Source organism: Biomphalaria glabrata, chromosome 6 (assembly GCF_947242115.1).
Source record: "Biomphalaria glabrata chromosome 6, xgBioGlab47.1, whole genome shotgun sequence".
Taxonomy (NCBI): domain Eukaryota; kingdom Metazoa; phylum Mollusca; class Gastropoda; family Planorbidae; genus Biomphalaria; species Biomphalaria glabrata.
In genome coordinates, this window is record NC_074716.1 from 42,581,940 (window position 1) to 42,599,410 (window position 17,471).

At 37.5% G+C, this 17,471-nt stretch overlaps 1 protein-coding gene across 6 annotated transcripts in view; it reads left to right on the forward strand.

The window, feature by feature from the left end:
* LOC106061977 (neuron navigator 3-like) overlaps positions 1-17,471 on the forward strand; it is a 474,243-nt gene that overhangs the window by 118,517 nt on the left and 338,255 nt on the right. The gene's annotated exons all lie outside the window — the stretch shown is intronic.

The following is a 17,471-nucleotide window of genomic DNA, read 5'->3' on the forward strand; positions in this document are numbered from 1 at the left end:
GATACACACACACACACGAAAAGATGGCTATTTATAGTTTCCCTGCCATAGATGAAAACCTCAAATTTTTCACGATTTGATTTCGGCGTGTTCGTCTGCCAAGAGTCTTCTTTCAACTTGACGTTTGCTCTTGTTTCTTTTAGTTCGAATCCCGACTTCAGCTGAGTTTTGCTGAAACACTTAAAAAAAACAACCTTATAATAGGGAATCAGCGTAATCAGTACTATCTCTAAATACAGGAAGATGTATCTCCCTTTTTTATAAAACAAAATTAGTTAATTACCACTAAATAGCTGTGGGTTTTTTTTTTTGTTTGTTTTTGTTTGAATCCTGTAGTGTCTTAGACAGTGACTAATTGGGCACGATTTGAACTTGTACCGAGATTGGGAAAGCGGAGAAAAAACCCGTGTAAAAGATTTGCACCCGGAGAGACGGATTGAGGTCATATAAACTTTTGTCAAAAAAGGTACTTCATTCCGTCCTCACCAACAGGTAATTTTGGTATTTAATTGTCTTTACAGTAGTGTTTCACTCTTTATTTTGATTTTCCATTTTATAAGGTCAAAACCGGAATTTTTTGTTTTTCGCTACTCACCCTTATCCTATCTCTAGGGAAGTTTCCCCCCAGCGTGAGCCAATTATACACTTATTTACATTTGACCCCCCTCTCACGCGCAGATCGCAGTGTGTGGTGTTTGATAGAGTACCCGAAGGCGTATCTTCGCTCCATTCCCTGCCTCCGGTAACCCGAGATTCGCCCAATTAAGCCTCACGGAAATCTCGATTTTAAACAGGGACACTTCGTCAATGAATCAGGAAAGGAGAAAAGACGAACAGGGGGAGGGGGGGGCGGTCGGACGTGGAGGGGGGAGCCTGAAATGTGTATTTTTATAAATTTGGAGTGCTCGGCCCAAACCTTCTGTGAAGATGAATGCGACAGGTGCGTTTAGTGAGGGCTAGGACTCAAAATGAATACGTAGAAGTCAGGAGCAACTACGAGATAGAATGTTCAGAAGTTAGGAGATAGAATGTTCAGAAATTAGGAGATAGAATGTTCAGAAGTTAGGAGATAGAATGTTCAAAGTTACAAGATAGAATGTTCAAAGTTACAAGATAGAATGTTCAGAAATTAGGAGATAGAATGTTCAGAAGTTAGGAGATAGAATGTTCAGAAATTAGGAGATAGAATGTTCAGAAGTTAGGAGATAGAATGTTCAGAAATTAGGAGATAGAATGTTCAGAAAGTTACGAGATAGAATGTTCAAAAAGTTACGAGATATAATGTTCAAAAAGTTACAAGATAGAATGTTCAGAAATTTACGAGATAGAATGTTCAAAAAGTTATGAGATAGAATGTTCAAAAAGTTAGGAGATAGAATGTTCAAAAAGTTACGAGATATAATGTTCAGAAAGTTAAGAATCCAAAGTATCTTTCAATATTTGCTTTGCACATTGATCTCATTATTGCAAGTTTTTTTCCCCATTTTTTATATAAAGCAAAATTGATTAATAACCACCAAATGATTTACTGATTGTTTATTATTTAAAATCAATTCATGTGTTGTCATTGAGAGATGTTAAATGTGCAAAGTTTCAACTTGATCCGAGAATGGAAAGTGGGAGAAATAACATGTAAGATAATCCACCCAGACAGACAGAGTGAGTTTTGTAATAAAACCCACTCTTCTTTCTGTCTTGTCTGCAATATTGCACATAACTATTTTTTAAACTTTGACACTTTGGCTTCGAAGATTCTGGTTATTTTTATATTATTAATTCGGAGCGTTGTTAAAAATAGGATTACTACAGCATTGTTTTTTTTTTGTTTTTGCTTTTATTATTTTAAACCTAAAACGTTCTCTGTATCGTGAACAAACAATTGGAATCTATTTCTAGTGGCGACTCTCACACTAAAAGTCAATCACGTTAATCTTCTCTAAGTGTTTACCATGACTCTTGTGATCGAGTACATGTTCTTAAAGCCAAAATTCAGGAAGAGAGATGAAGAAGGTAAAGAGATATGTGGAAATATGGTAGCGATAAAATGAAAGGAAAACGTAAGACAAATATAATATCAAGATTGAAAGAGATTAGAGATCTGAAAAAATATGTACAAAAAAATAAAGTCAATGTTTGAAAGATGGAAAGAGATTAGAGATCGTAAAAAATATATACAAAAAAATAAAATAAATTCAATATTTGAACATTTCAAAAAATCACATTTGTCATCTAAAAAATAGAAATTATTTTTTGCAGCAAGCAAAATTACTTTTCTCTCTCTATATATATGTTGCTACAGGATTAAAAATACACTTTTGTATTCTGTACACCGGAGACACCAAAAGTTGTTTCTTTAAATAGACAACAAATAGTTTCACTAAAATGACCCCAGTGCTTATGGTCCGAATCAACGTCCCGTTCAGTAGCATCAAAACTAAAATTTTTAAATACTAAAATCACTTTACTTTTTGTCTTTAAAATCTTTCTTGCATAGTTTTTGGAGCATTAAACTACATCATTAAGGAGTATCGGGAATTAGTGAATGAACTATTAAGAACTTTTTTTTAAAGAATCGTAATAGGGTGTATAATTGTGCATAACATTTATACAGTAATGACAAACTAGTGTTTGTTTAAAATAAAGTGCTCTTTAAATCTAAAGTGTTGTAATACTTATTTAGAACCCACAAAAAAGTCTAGTAGTTATTATATCAATACATATAGATACATAATTTAGTAGATAGATAAAATCAAACCATATAGATAGATATAATGAATCAAACCGTAACTTTCAGATTTTTAGAACAGTCATCTAATCTGCCCAGAAAAGATAAGAACAACATTGTATGACCTTTTCACGAAGCTAGGGCGTACAGGGCTGTAGACATGAAAGTGCTCTTTCTCTACATACAAATCAGTATAGAATATCATGTCTGAACGAGCCATGGCAATCAATAAACAAAGCTATTCTCTAGGTTGAAATAACACAAACATCCGGATTATCTCTTCGTATTATAAAAATACTCTGACGGTAATAATAATAAGCTGCAGAAGACGACCTTCTACACAGCCTTAGAACGATGTGCCAGGCTTAGCGATGAAATGACCTTGACATAAGAGACGTCATTCTTAGAACGCTTGGTCTTCCATCTCACCTTATCACACGCATACCGTCTGCAAGCCTCGGCCAGTATGTCTTTCCTTTTTTCACAGATCTATCCTTAGGATGCTTTGAGACCTTTTGCTTTGAGACTAGTGGCTTTGAAACCTTTTTTCTTCGAGGACTTTTGCTTTGAGGCTAGTGGCTTTGAGGCTAGTGTCTTTAAGAGATTGACTTTGAGGCTATTAACTGAATCGTTTGCGTTGAGACTATTGGTTTTGAAGCCATTTGCTTTGAGACTTGTGTCTTTAATGACTGAGCTGTTTGCTTTGAGACAGGGGCTGACTGGCATTGTGTTCGACCAGGCGATTTCCCGTTGGGCCGGCACCTGAATGGACCCCTGGGGTCACCGAACGGGCCTCTTTGAATGACTATAAGTACCGTAAATGTAATTGGTATATTTTAACTTTCTTAAAAGAGCCTTACAGACTTTACTGTGTCAAATACATACTCTCGTAAAAAATGGAATCACATAGATCTTTATACATATCAACAATTCTCTATATTATATACACCAACCGATTTTAACAAACAACATAAGGTTTATATTGTGTATACCTCTGTAGAAAATACATTTGTTTGAACATGCTCCGGTAAATCTTTAGCGAGACGCTGAACTTAAAAATTAGTAATGAATTTCAGGTTATAAAGGAAGTATTATTGTATAGAGTAATCTTCGCCTGCCTGCATCCAACATAACAAGGTAAGCCCTAACCTGGAACCCCCAAGGAAAGAGGAAGAGGGGACGGCCCAGGAATACATGGCGTCGCGATTTGGAAGCAGATGCCAAGCAGTTAGGCAAGACGTGAGGGCAGTTGGAGAGACTCACCCAGAACCGAGAGGCCTGGAGGAAGCCGGCTGGCGGCCTAAGCCCAAGAATGGATCACAGGCGGAAATGAAATAAATTTATAGATCCACTGTTATTAAAAATGACTGAAATATACAAATGTGCATTATAGTAGCGTTCATCCAAGATCCTCGGATTTCCCGGCGCCGAATTTTTACTCATTTAGTGATAGAGAAAGGTGGGGGTGGCGGAGATAAACAGGACGATGTCTTGTGAGAGTTAGAGGTGAGAGTTGTCTTGTAATAACTGTTCAAATAGTTGTCACTGAATTTGAAAGAAGTACAACATTTATTGACAGGGGCGTGTTTTGTAATCATCAGCTTGACTTTTGAGTTAGTGATTACGAAAGTAACTCGTGAAAGGAATTTCGGCGCGTTGAAAAGATTAAGGAATTGGGATGTTTCATGTTTGAGGCTGTTGATAATGTTTGTTAATGAGGAAATTTGTATTGTTAATTCTCAATGAATGTTGTGCAAGAACGTTCATGTCGCTCCCTGTTCAAGTATTCTTTGAATTGTATCAAATCGTTTCAAACTCATGTAGTCAAGTATTTTATTCAAACTGTGTTAGTTTCTTTCTGTATTAGTTCAGTGATGTCCAAACTATAGCCCACGGGCAATATCCGGCCGTTGGAAACTGTTACGTTTTCATATTGGATGAGACTCTTTAGACATGTAAACGACAAATCACAGTTTATAAATACTTTAATCTTTATTAACACTGGAAACACTTTCTTATTCATAGTCCTCCATTTCGGTTCTTTTCCTTTCAACACGCAATCGCACCATTTCACATTCACACTAAGATGCGCACGTAACACCCCCCCTGTTTAACAAGTTCGATGTACATCGAACGTCCAAAATACAAATCACTGAATATATTATCAGACTATTCCAAGTTAAAAAAAAATCGGTAACATATAAAACCATAATGTAATAACTAAACAAACTCAAACACAATGTCATGTTAATACCAATACAATTCCAACATGGAATAACAATTATATTCATCACAATAATAACTGTTATTATGAGCAATTGAAACCACTTCTGTTAACATATACCTTAAAGTAATCATATTTCTATTAATACAACTCCCCACTCATAATTTTATGCCTGTACAAACACCAACATTCCAGTCGCAATCACATAGTTAACAAACAAGGTCTATTTGGCTCCATGTATATTGTAGCCTCAACAACATGACCCAGTTTATAACTAACAACACTCCTCATAGGCTACCATAGATTTAATCCAATGCTATTTACGTCTTAGTATCATCAGGCCTATATAATAATTCCAGTCTTGACGTTTCTTTTTATGTATTTCTACCACATCATTTCGATAATTTTCTTACAAATGTAATTTTAATAGAATAATTATAATCCAACAGAACCACACATAATTAAATACATTGTGCAACATCTACGTATCTACTTTCCAGTATTTATACTCTTTTACATTTCCTATGTAGCCTTTACAAACTTCTATAATGTAGTATCCTTAACCTATATGTATATGTAACAACAATATTTACTTCATTACACGTATATTTATTCATTGTAGAATAGAACAATAATTAGTGTCCATCAGTCCTACCTTTTCTAATCATATCTATATAATTCTAACATTATCGACATGCCATCCTTTCCGCTGCAATGATGTCCCATTGTGATCCTACTACCGAATGATCTAGCTGTACTGTTTTCTAGGCTGCTAATATCCCTCTCTTTTCTCGTATACGCCTCTCCACTATTGTACCTTGATTCCTTAATTCTAATTAACTGTTGACACTGTCTTCTAATATGCCCCCTTCTCCCACAATTAAAGCATAAGATGTATGGACTTGTACGTCTATATGTGGGTTTAAATCGCTTTCCCTGTACCACTGATTGCCTTACTTTACTTTGATTTGGACCCATTCCTATTGCATTGCTTTCTACCTTATCTGTTAATTCTTTCTTCTCGTGCTCTCTGCTACCCATGTCATCTGATGTATGAGATCTTATGTCTTCTTCCACATCCCCATTTCTACCTCGCGTAGACTTTATCCCATAATATTTCTTCCAATTCTCAATCTCCCTTACTGAACATATTTTCACCCCATGAATATTCCCAATAATTAAATCTATCTCACCCTGATCTACAACACAAGCTTCCACTGTCCCCTTAAAATACGGTGTGTCTATACTAACTTTAGCAATCGGTAATTGTACAATATTCCCATTAAACATAACACACTTCCTAGATTCGCCTGTATATTCATGGTCTTCCACTAAATCCTTATTCACTCCAATAATAGTGCTCCCTGTATCCCTGATGGTCTTGGCTGCCTTGTTCCCTACGAATGTCTGAAAAATCTCCAATGTTCCAGTATCAGATGACAATGATAAGCCTTGCTCTATTCTACCTTTCTCCCAGTCCTTTCTTTCCTGTCTGTTTCCTTGATATCTTCCGTTGCGGCTATCATTTTGTCTTTCATATGTACCACTTCTATACTGTCTATCCTGTGTCTCCCTTGTTCTGTGAGAGTTATTCTGTGTCTCACATGTTCTGTTAAAGGCAACTATTTCTTCTATGTCACTGCCTCTAGATAATTTCTTCTCGGGATGAGCCACTTTATAAGCCCTTATCAGTCTTACTATGTCTTCTATGGATTTCGGTTTCCTCTCCAACAGAAATATTTTTAATTCCTCCTGACACTTGTACATCACTTTGTCCAGCATGAGAAATGTCTTAAGACTGTCAAAGGTTTTTTCTACCTCAGCAGTTTCTATCCAGTTATCGAAATGGCTGCTCATTTTGTCCAAGAAGGTCTGCGGGTCATCCTCTGGTTCTATCTCACAATTAACAAACTGTTGGCGATAGAAAGCTTCTGTTTTCCCGAAAGTTCGAAGTAGTTGTTCTTTCACAATGCTGTAGTTACCCTGGTTCATACATATTTTTGAAGGCACCTCCGCTGTAAATGATCTCGACATTAAGAATGTCCATTTGTCTTCAGGGTATTCCAATTCTCTCATTTCTATTTCGAACTTCTTCAAAAAAATGTCTATGTCCATTTTGTCTTCGTTGAATATCAAACCTTTATATTTTGCCAGTTTATTCCCTGTAGAGTCACTCTTTCTCACTGGCGGATCCAGGGGGGGGGCGGTAGGGGCGATCGCCCCCCCCCACTCGGCCGACCCCCCCCAAGGGGGGGGGGGCGGACGAACTTTTGTATAGGATTCACACAATTTGTATACGAATTTATTACTTATGTTAAAAATATATACTAATTATTTATATTTCAACCTATTTTTAGATTATTTCGCCCCCCCTCTAGTATGTTGGCCGATTTGGTGGGGTCGGGAGGGGGCGATGGTATCAATCCCGCCCCCCCCCCCCTTAACTTTCGAGTGGGGGGGGCGGTCCAATTTATTGGTAGAAATCACAGCCTGCTAACAAAATCAATTAAATATCTATATCCTTGTAACTTGTTATTGATATTTTAACCGATCTTTATATTATGTCGTTCCCTGTTTGCCGATTGGTGGGGGGAGGGGACGAATACCTCTTCTGTCCTTCCCACCTAAACCCTTTGAGTGGGGGGGCGGTCCGTTTTTATTGAGAAATCATAGTTTGTGAACAAAATTAGTTGAATTAATATATAAATTTTATATTATGTCGCTCCCTTTCTGGTATTTTGGCCGATTCGGTGGGGTGAGGGGGGGCGATTGCAAGTACTGCCCTCCCCACTCTAGCCCTCTGAGTGCTGGGGGGGGCGGTCCTATTTTTGTGGAGAATCATAGTTTGTGAATAAAATTAGTTGAATATCTATATAATATAAACTACGTATTGATATGTGACCCATTGTAAATATGTCGTACCACACTCTAATCTCAAATTGTATCATTAGAAAATTTAAATGAAAAGGGTTGTACCAGGTGGGAGGGGCGATACATGCAATCGCATTTCCCCCATCGGACAAATCAATACTTTTTCTTTTTGTATTATAGTTAAGAAATTACAAAATAAAAAAAATCTGTCACTAATATAATTTATATATACTATAAATTAAATTCTTATATCGAGTCGCCCCACACCTATTCTTTAATGCCAAATGCAATCTTTAGCAGAAATTAGTAAAGGAGCGAGGATTAATCGTTTTCACTCTACCGCCATTCCCATTTCCAGACAGAGTTTTTGTAATTTCACATGAAGTTATCATAAGTATTTTAAGAAAGACTTTGCATTGGAAAAGTTAGAATTCAAACGAAATTTTTCTGTAGAAGAGTCATGATTGAGATGAGTTCTAGACTCAAATAACATTTTCATAGTCACCTTTTCCCAACCTTTACTCAATCTGATAATTTTCTAGCTAAATAAATTTGGGACTATAACTCACAATTTATGCCAGAGTTTTCTTGAATACTATTTATCGAATAAGTTTTTTTTCGGCGGCGATCCTCAAAGCGAAAATCTAAATACGTGGGGTATCCTATCTTTTCAAGGAACAAATCGGTTTTATTTGCAATGTATTATGGGTCTATAAATTCAAATTAGAATATTTTTCAAGTACAACATTATTCGAAAGGTCGTTTTTTAATAGTATGAATAATGAGCTTCAGGTCAGGAGAATGCGTTTCTGCAGTGAAGAATGCAAGAAAACGCTTTTGGCGTCGGGGCTTCGCCCCGAACTCCATTTATGAGTAATGAGTTGTAGATGTCAGGAGAATACGTTTCTGCAGAGAAGAATGCAAGAAAACGCTTTTGGCGTCGGGGCTTCGCCCCAAACTTCATTTATGGGTAATGAGTTGTAGATGTCAGGAGAATGCGTTTCTGCAATGAAGAATGCAAGAAAACGCTTTTGGCGTCGGGGCTTTGCCCCGAACTACATTGATGAATAATGAGCTGTACTTGTCAGGAGAATGCGTTTCTGCAGTGAAAAAAGCAAGAAAACGCTTATGGCAAGAGAACCTTATAGCGCTGCCCCAGTTGTTTTGGTTTTCGCCGAAGGTTGAGAAATGCTGCTTTTTTTATTCTCATATTTATATTTATATATATATATATGTATATATGTGTGTGCGTGTGTGCGTGCGTGTGTGTGTGTGTGTGCGCGCGCGCGCTGTATGCACGTTTATGCGTAGGGTTAGGGTTTACTGGGCGTTAGGGTTAGGGTTTGGAAAAAAATCGCCCCCCCACTCCAAAGTTCTGGATCCGCTAGTGCTCTTTCTTTTATCATTCTCTTTTCCTTGGTCTGTTTTTAACTTTTTCTCTGCTGTCTCTTTTTCAAACGCTAATCTTTCTCTTTCAATGGCGACTAATTCGTTTTTCTTCTCCTTTTCAATGGCTTTCTTTTCTCTTTCTCTTTTGTCCTCCTTGTCTAATCTTTCTTTTTCTTTTTCTCTTTCTCTTTTGTCCTCCATGTCTAATCTCTCCTTTTCTTTTTCTCTTTCCATCGCTAATCTCTCCTTTTCTTTTTCTCTTTCCATTGCTAATCTCTCCCTCTCCATCAACCTTTCTTGTACGTACTTTCTTAGTTCTGCCCCTTCAAGCTCCAACAACCTTCCCTCTTCTTTCAACGCTGCTACCTCAGCCTTGTCCGCCATTTTCTATTAATATTAATCAAATTGAATAGTATCCTGTCACTAGATCTAGACTATATAATATGATATCTCTACTGTCTGTTGACAGGAGATCAACTGTGTATAAAGGACTACGTAGGTTTTACCTTTGCGTTGGCGCCACTTGTTACGTTTTCATATTGGATGAGACTCTTTAGACATGTAAACGACAAATCACAGTTTATAAATACTTTAATCTTTATTAACACTGGAAACACTTTCTTATTCATAGTCCTCCATTTCGGTTCTTTTCCTTTCAACACGCAATCGCACCATTTCACATTCACACTAAGATGCGCACGTAACAGAAACTTCCACCCACAATACATAATGACTCAACGTTGATTTCAACGATTTGTTGTGAAGATGCACAGAAACTTCCACCCACAATACATAATGACTCAACGTTGATTTCAACGATTTGTTGTGAAGATGCACCGGAAACTTATATGGCCCCTCAGGCCGGAAAAGGTTTGACATCAATGTTGGTATTCATACAATCTCATAATCAATCGCAACAATGTTTGGAACATCATAATATTCAATCTTTCCACATCTCCCTTTTGCTACTGGTATCAACATTTTAAAATATTCTTTCAACATTATTAAGTACGCACGGATTGTACCTTATCCTTCTGACCCAACCGAAGCCAATACCCAGGCTCTCTTGAGCTAGACCCGTCATACGATTGAAGGAAGTTGATTTAACTTACTTAATGTTTTCATTATATTTACATATATCATTTTCATTAAAAATACATAATGTTGTCGTCAAATACTTTACTTACTACTCTGGTGGGGTGTAATCAATAATAATTCCAAATATGCTAGATATTTTACGAAACCTTTTTTTTAACCTTTATCAGAGAGTTTATTCCTACACAGGCACCTCTGTTTGGTTTCTGAATTTGTTGTTATATTGCAGTGATGTCCAACATATGACCTGGACGGCCACGGTAATACTAAAAAGTCCTTTCTGGTCCTCAAAACACCCGCCCACTGTGCATGATGTTGATGAAACTGCAAAGTTTTCGGTTCCTAAGAACACGACGACACTTTCAATCTTAATAAACACGTGATAAGTCAGTGTAAGCACACCTTCTCCACCACCTATCGCTTAATATGTTGGACCGCTGGGGCTCCACACGTGATCTGTCCGGCCGTATGTTCCATTACTGTCTTTTGCCTTGACTAGAATCTCATTCAAAGACAGGCCTGTCAATGCATTAATGTTGTCTCACCTTGGCTTTCTCTGTCTGCCTCTTCTACTTTTCCCTGGTACTGTTCCCTGCAGGGAGGTCATCGTAGTATAAGCTAGTCAAAAGGAAAAAAAGTTGGCTACTAATATATTTCTTACAAACTACATTTATTTTGAACAGGATCCTGTTCTGTTATTATATTGAAAAAGATGTTTTGGATCAACTTTAAGATACATCGTCTGTTATTTATCCCATTGTTTTCTTAAATTGTACATTAAATCATGTCCGCTTTTTTCCTGAACATAAGGCTTCAAGATAGAATGATCCGAGTATTTTGTTTTTTTAATCTGACGTCCTGGTCTGACCATCCATCCACCAAGAACCCAGCCTTCACTTGTACACTCAGGTATAGAGACCCCACCACACACCCACAACCCTAACACACACACACACACACTGTATAGACCAGCAGAGAATAAGGTTTATCTTGACAATAACAAATTATTATTTTTTTTTTTACTTTGGATAAAGTCAGAAGAAAGCTTAGATGGTAGAGATAGACGTACCTGGCACTAACCGCGGCCTTAGCTCTATAATCTGATTTCTGCTGGCTTACGCCTTTTTTTTTAATCTTCCACTTTCTCCAACCGCATCCATTTTCTTTTTCATTTCTGTTTATATATATACGCAAACCCCTTGATAGTACTTTCATAGTACGTGCTTCGTACGAATCACTGTCTTTAAAGCCGTTCGCTTTGAGAACATTGGCTTCGATCACATTTGCTTGAGACTATTAGCTTAAAGAATTTCGGCTTAGAGGCGAGACTAATGGTTTGAGACTATTTATTTGGAGGCTGTCTGGAGTTCCGCGTTGACATGTACATACTCTAGTACGAGGACCCTGTTCAAATCCCCCAGAGTAGGTAACTTTGAGTGGGCACCTATTGCAAGCAGTTGGTGAGTTGAGATCCACTTGACAGGTTTAAAAAATATATTAATGAAGTTTGAAGCTTCAGGGCTGTAATAAATGAATAAATAAACATGGCATGTAACATACAGTCAGCAGTACTATTGCTCGATAGTACAGACAGAAGAATGGGAAAGAAAGTATTGTAGACATAGATAAACTCCTACAAGGACTCGGAGCTCGGACTAAAAGCTACCAAGTCCTCCAAAAATGATCCCAGGATCACGTGGTTTCGCGACCCGCCTTGCTCTCTCTTATATTTTTTTCCACAATTTTTTTCACGAACTCGTGATCGAAGATGAGCATTACCTGCAGGGGCATTCTGGGTATTCTGGGATGTAAATTACGTGGGAGAAAGAAAGTGAAGTCTTTTTTTCAAGACTTTGATTATATCTTCTTAGATTTCCGACCCAGGACTTTCGGCTTGGCATCTAGTCTGCTACCACGCTGCCGCGTCGTATCTCAATTAGTTCGATGCAGAACACCAATGTGCCAGCACGCGTGTGCCTCTGTCAGTGGGTGTGAGTATACATTTGTTGGCAGCTATTAGCTCACCCCGGGGCATGGCGAAATGATTCTTTTGTCCGTAAACATAGATTATTGGCACCAGGAGAGATAATTCTAACGAGATTATTAGGTGCATGGCTATGTGTGCGCGTGTGATCTGTGCGTGTGTGTGTGTTGTTTAAACATTGCCAACAGGGCCGGTCCTACATATTGCGGGGCCCTATGCGAAATAGATTGCGCGGGGCCCATTCTGGGTTGTGATAAGGATAATAAGGGAAAGTTAAGATTTTGTCTTAGAAAATAAATTCTTCTTTGCATTTTAATCATACTTTACTAAGTACAAAATCAATGTCAAATTAACTTTACGAGCCATCTACAGTAGATAGTAGTTTTCCAACAAAAAGCCGATAAACATTTAGATCTGCCTTTTAGATTTACTATTGACTAGCAAAATATCGCTTTTGTCTTTTAAGAGGTCGAGATAGATTTAGATCAATATTTGTATGCCAGGACAACAAAAGTAAATAAATATTTGAACTTCTTATTTTGGTTAAAATTCGACTTATTATTATATTTTAATTAAATGAAAGCTGACAATGCCGTTTTTTTTTTTATTGCGAGTAGAATTGGCGTTGTCCATATTTAATGACACCCCGAAATGACAATTTTGTCTGTTTTTAAGGAGATTTGCATTATTTTCAGAAGATTTTAATAATTTCAGGAGATTTTCATGACTTTTTAGTAGGTAATATTTTAGAATTTCAGGAGAATTCCAGGAACCTTTAATAATAAGCTAAAATGGTTTAATTTAATAATTTACACCTAGAATTCGCACGGGCCTATGAAATTGTGGGGCCCACAGCGGCCGCATAGGTTGCAGTGGCCTAAGACCGGCCCTGATTGCCAATCTCATGCGTGTGTGTCTGTGTTGGTACATGCCAAGAAACCCTAACTAAATACTGTTATTAATAATTTTACTGGTTTTTGAGAAAAAAACAATTTCTTTGTCACGTGCTTTTTAAGTTTCCCTTTCGACAGTGAAGCCCAAAACTTTGGCCTGCTGGCCATATCCGGTCCGCGACGCGGTGGTATTCGGCCTTCGAAATTTTTGCCCACAGTGTATATTGAAGCCATAGAAGATTGGACGCAGACGATGACAAATTTGTCAGAAATATATAGGTCCCCTAGGCTGAAATGTTTTGGCAACCCTGACCAATGACAATCACAGTCAAACGTTTTTGACCCGGGGATCCCTAAAAGCTTGACCACGGAACCCTAAGTGCAAAAGCTACATAAATGTATAGCACATAAGTTTAAGAAAATCAATGTACAGTGGGATTGTTTATTGAGATTATAACTTTTATTTAAAATAAAAAAAAAATTAAAATTTAATGACTTGGATGAAGTAGAATAGATTTTATGACCTACATTTCTGTCCAGCTGAATAGTTTGGAGTAGCGGCCCCGCAACTCTTAACGAGCACACAGTTCCAGTGGGTTTCTTTTATTTACGATGAGGTTCGTGGATTCCGTTTTTCGTGTCCAGATTTTGTGGTATCCTTGACCACACATTACTTTTAAGTTCTTTGTGTGTGGATATTTCAATAAGTTGCTCCTGCCTTAGTATGGATTCATCTGTGATTGGGATCTGACCTTGATAACGTGGAAGAGGGCTCAACACCCAGTCGGGAGTATCCTATTGAAGGATGTCTTTTAATCTTTGTCTTAGGGCGTCAAAGAATAATTCTTAATAGACTTATTAAATAGTAGTGAGGGGCGAATTGATTATTATTGAAATTATCTTATCGGATAAACTGGCCTTTAGCAAAAAAAAAAAAAAAAGTCATTCTAATTGTTGCGTATACAATTTTCGTTTTTCTGAGGAACTCTTACGATCGTCTCTAGGACCCCTGGGGGTCCGCGGAAGACAGTTTGAGAACCACTTATGTAGTATGGTTGGTCGTTGTGCTGGCCACATGACACCCTGCTTGTTAACCGTTGGCTAAAGAAACAGATAACCTTAACATTATCTGCCCTATAGATCGCAAGGTCTGAAAAGGGAACTTAACTCTGTTAATGAATTGAGGTTTCCCCTAACGAATCTAGACTCTGGAAGGACCTTAAGTTATGGTTCATCAAATAATATAGCAGTTTTTTGATCACTAAGATGGAAGTCTGTAAATTCAAAGAACTTAAAATCATCACTTTATGTTGGCATGACATTGACCAGTTAAGGTAAACAAAAGATAACAAGTTATGTAACGTATAACAATATATTTGAACTCCTGTCCACTAAAAGTAATTTAGTAAAACACCATAAACAAAAAAAAATCGATTGTATTACTTGTTATTGAGGACAGGTATTATGCCATACCACTAGCTTATATATTTGGAGCAAACATAATTACAGAGTTGTTCCCCTTCAAAGAAAAAAAGAACTAACAGCATTATAGACATATTATTATATTGTTTTTATTTAATGATTCTTGCTTATATTAACAAGAGAGAAATCGATTACTCCTTTATTTTAACAGAATCTCCGCAAACCTGTATATCCAATAGAATCCTTTAAGATTAAGATCGTGTATCTAACAACAGAGCTTCTTCCAAACACTGGCAGACACAGGGTTGTCTCTGGTGTAATCAAAACATTTTGAAGAAAAAGCAGCTCACTCCCTCTGCCCCACAAACCCATTTGTTAAAGCCCGATTAGTTTATTGTCTTTTGGGAGGGGGGAGGTGCGTTGCGCCGAGATGCTCTACATTCTACATGCACCCAGCCCATCACTTCCCCAGACCATCTCTTCGTTATTATGGCTCCACTGTTCTGAAAACATCCGCGCTAGCGACATTACCTTTTGTTATAGAGGTCGTACTGGGGGGGGGGGGATGTTAATCTGTTGATTGTAAACATCGGTACACTGTGCTGGCTAAGGACATACACAGCTATATATGCACCTAAACATATATTCCGAAATACAAGCTTACATGAGCATGTGAGAGCGTGCACTATTTCTATTTTAGATAAATTAATACATTAAACACATTTAATACTTGAGAAAAGTCCTTTAAACTATTGAATAAAAGAAAATTCCATTTGTTCTTGTTCCTTAAATGAACTATATGGTGCGCTATCGGACCCACTATGACCCACTATGACCCACTAGGACCCACTAGGACCCACTATGACCCACTAGGACCCACTAGGACCCACTAGGACCCACTATGACCCACTAGGACCCACTATGACCCACTATGACCCACTATGACCCATGACCCACTATGACCCACTATGACCCACTATGACCCACTATGACCCACTATGACCCACTAGGACCTGCTGACTAAAGTCGAAAAACAAAAACAACTTAAATTTAACTTTACGGTCATATCACGAGATCCTCGGGGCTTGTAAAGACACTCCTTAAGGGATCAGTACCAGAATGTGATAAATCCTACAGTATTGAAAGATGGCTTTAAATGTACAGTTCTTTCCCTTATAGAAGCTTGTTTTTTTTTAATTCGCGTGCTTTTTAAAAAAAATTATCTTCACTACATTTAGTTATAACGAATCAAGGACACAGTGACCTTACTAAGGTCATCTCTTTATATCATTATCAATGTTTGACTAGATTTCTGTTTGAGCACTTCAGCTAGTTCTTGAATATGTCACTGCTAAGTCTTAGGCTGCTTGCACACTTGTACGACTACTGCAGCTTGTGTCTTGAAGGAAGAAGAACTAGAATGAGCTAAATAAATACCCAATACCCAGAAATCACAATCATTGATCCCTAACTGTACCTTATAACGGAACCTTGCCAGTCTGCAAAGTGAGCACAAACACAAAAAAAAAAAAAACTCGTCCATTTGGTGAGCAGCAGAAGCTAAAGCAGACGTACGCTCCACCTGTCCTCCCCCCATTTTTACCTTCAACGCCCCCCCCCAAACAAATGCCTTGTTATATTTTACCTGTGCTTATTGCCAGCTGTTGCATTTTTTTCCCTCCCCAGGTAGAACTAATAGAGGTTTCCTCTCGTCCTGGACCTAGTCGTTTCTTAAACTTTCCCCTCAGTTTTCAACGAGCTAGCACCGCTCCGTATACCCCACTAGTAATGGCGTCGTTCTTTTTTTCTTTTCTGTTCTGTTTTCCTACCAACTTAATTGACTTTCATAGTGTATGTCAATAGCTAGCTTTAAAATAAAAATAGAAAAAAAAACACGTTTTAAACCTTTCCCTCCTCCCTCCTCCCATAAAAAAACAACGCCTTCCAACACTATTTTCCCTTTCACTGCTTATATGATTGTCGGAGTGAAAGTAGTAAGGGAGATAATAAACAAAAAAGAACAACTAAAAAATCTTCTAATCATCTTCGTTTATGCTAACGAGTTGCATGCCTCGCGATTACAATCTTATTGTCAAAGTAACGAGGAAGCGACGAGAGCTGCACAAAACGGAGGCACAGCCCACATGAGGGACCATAAAGGAATTTTGACGGGTACTCCCCTAGCCCTAGAAACTATATTACCATACAAGTGCTCCAATGGATTTCAAGAATAGTTTTTTTTTTTTTTTTTTGATGACGTAGTAGAGTCATGGAGCCTTTACTTTGTTTAGATCAAGGATGCATTTAAAAAGAAATATCATTGGAGCATTTAGACTGCCAGAAGGAAGACTAGCCCAACCGACGATAAGTACATCTGGTCGAAGGTAGCCGATTTTAATTTGCTCATCAGGTTAAAGCTAACAGATTTATAACAATCACAACAAGTCGTAACCAAGTGATGTATGACCAAACACGAAACTAGGTACGAAAGTAGAATAAGTAAAATAAAAAAAAATTACTTTGTAAAATTAAAGCTTATTCAGTGTGTGGAGAGTAGGGAAAGCCCCTTTCAATCGCTGCCATATCTCTAAATATTGAAAGGTATATCACCCCTTTTTTATATTAAAAATAATATCTAAAATGTGGGGTCAATATAAGGTAAGGTAGAGAGTGGTAGTCCACATGAAAAGATAAAGATTGAGAGAGATCTTGAAATCAAACAATGCCAATGACGCTATACTGAAAAATCTAAATTTAAGTCATTGGTTAATATGCATGACGCGTAGGACGTAATCATCTTCTTTTTTGAAGTAACGTCTGTATTATATAAGATAAGATAAGATAAATCATTGTCGCCAACTATTACAA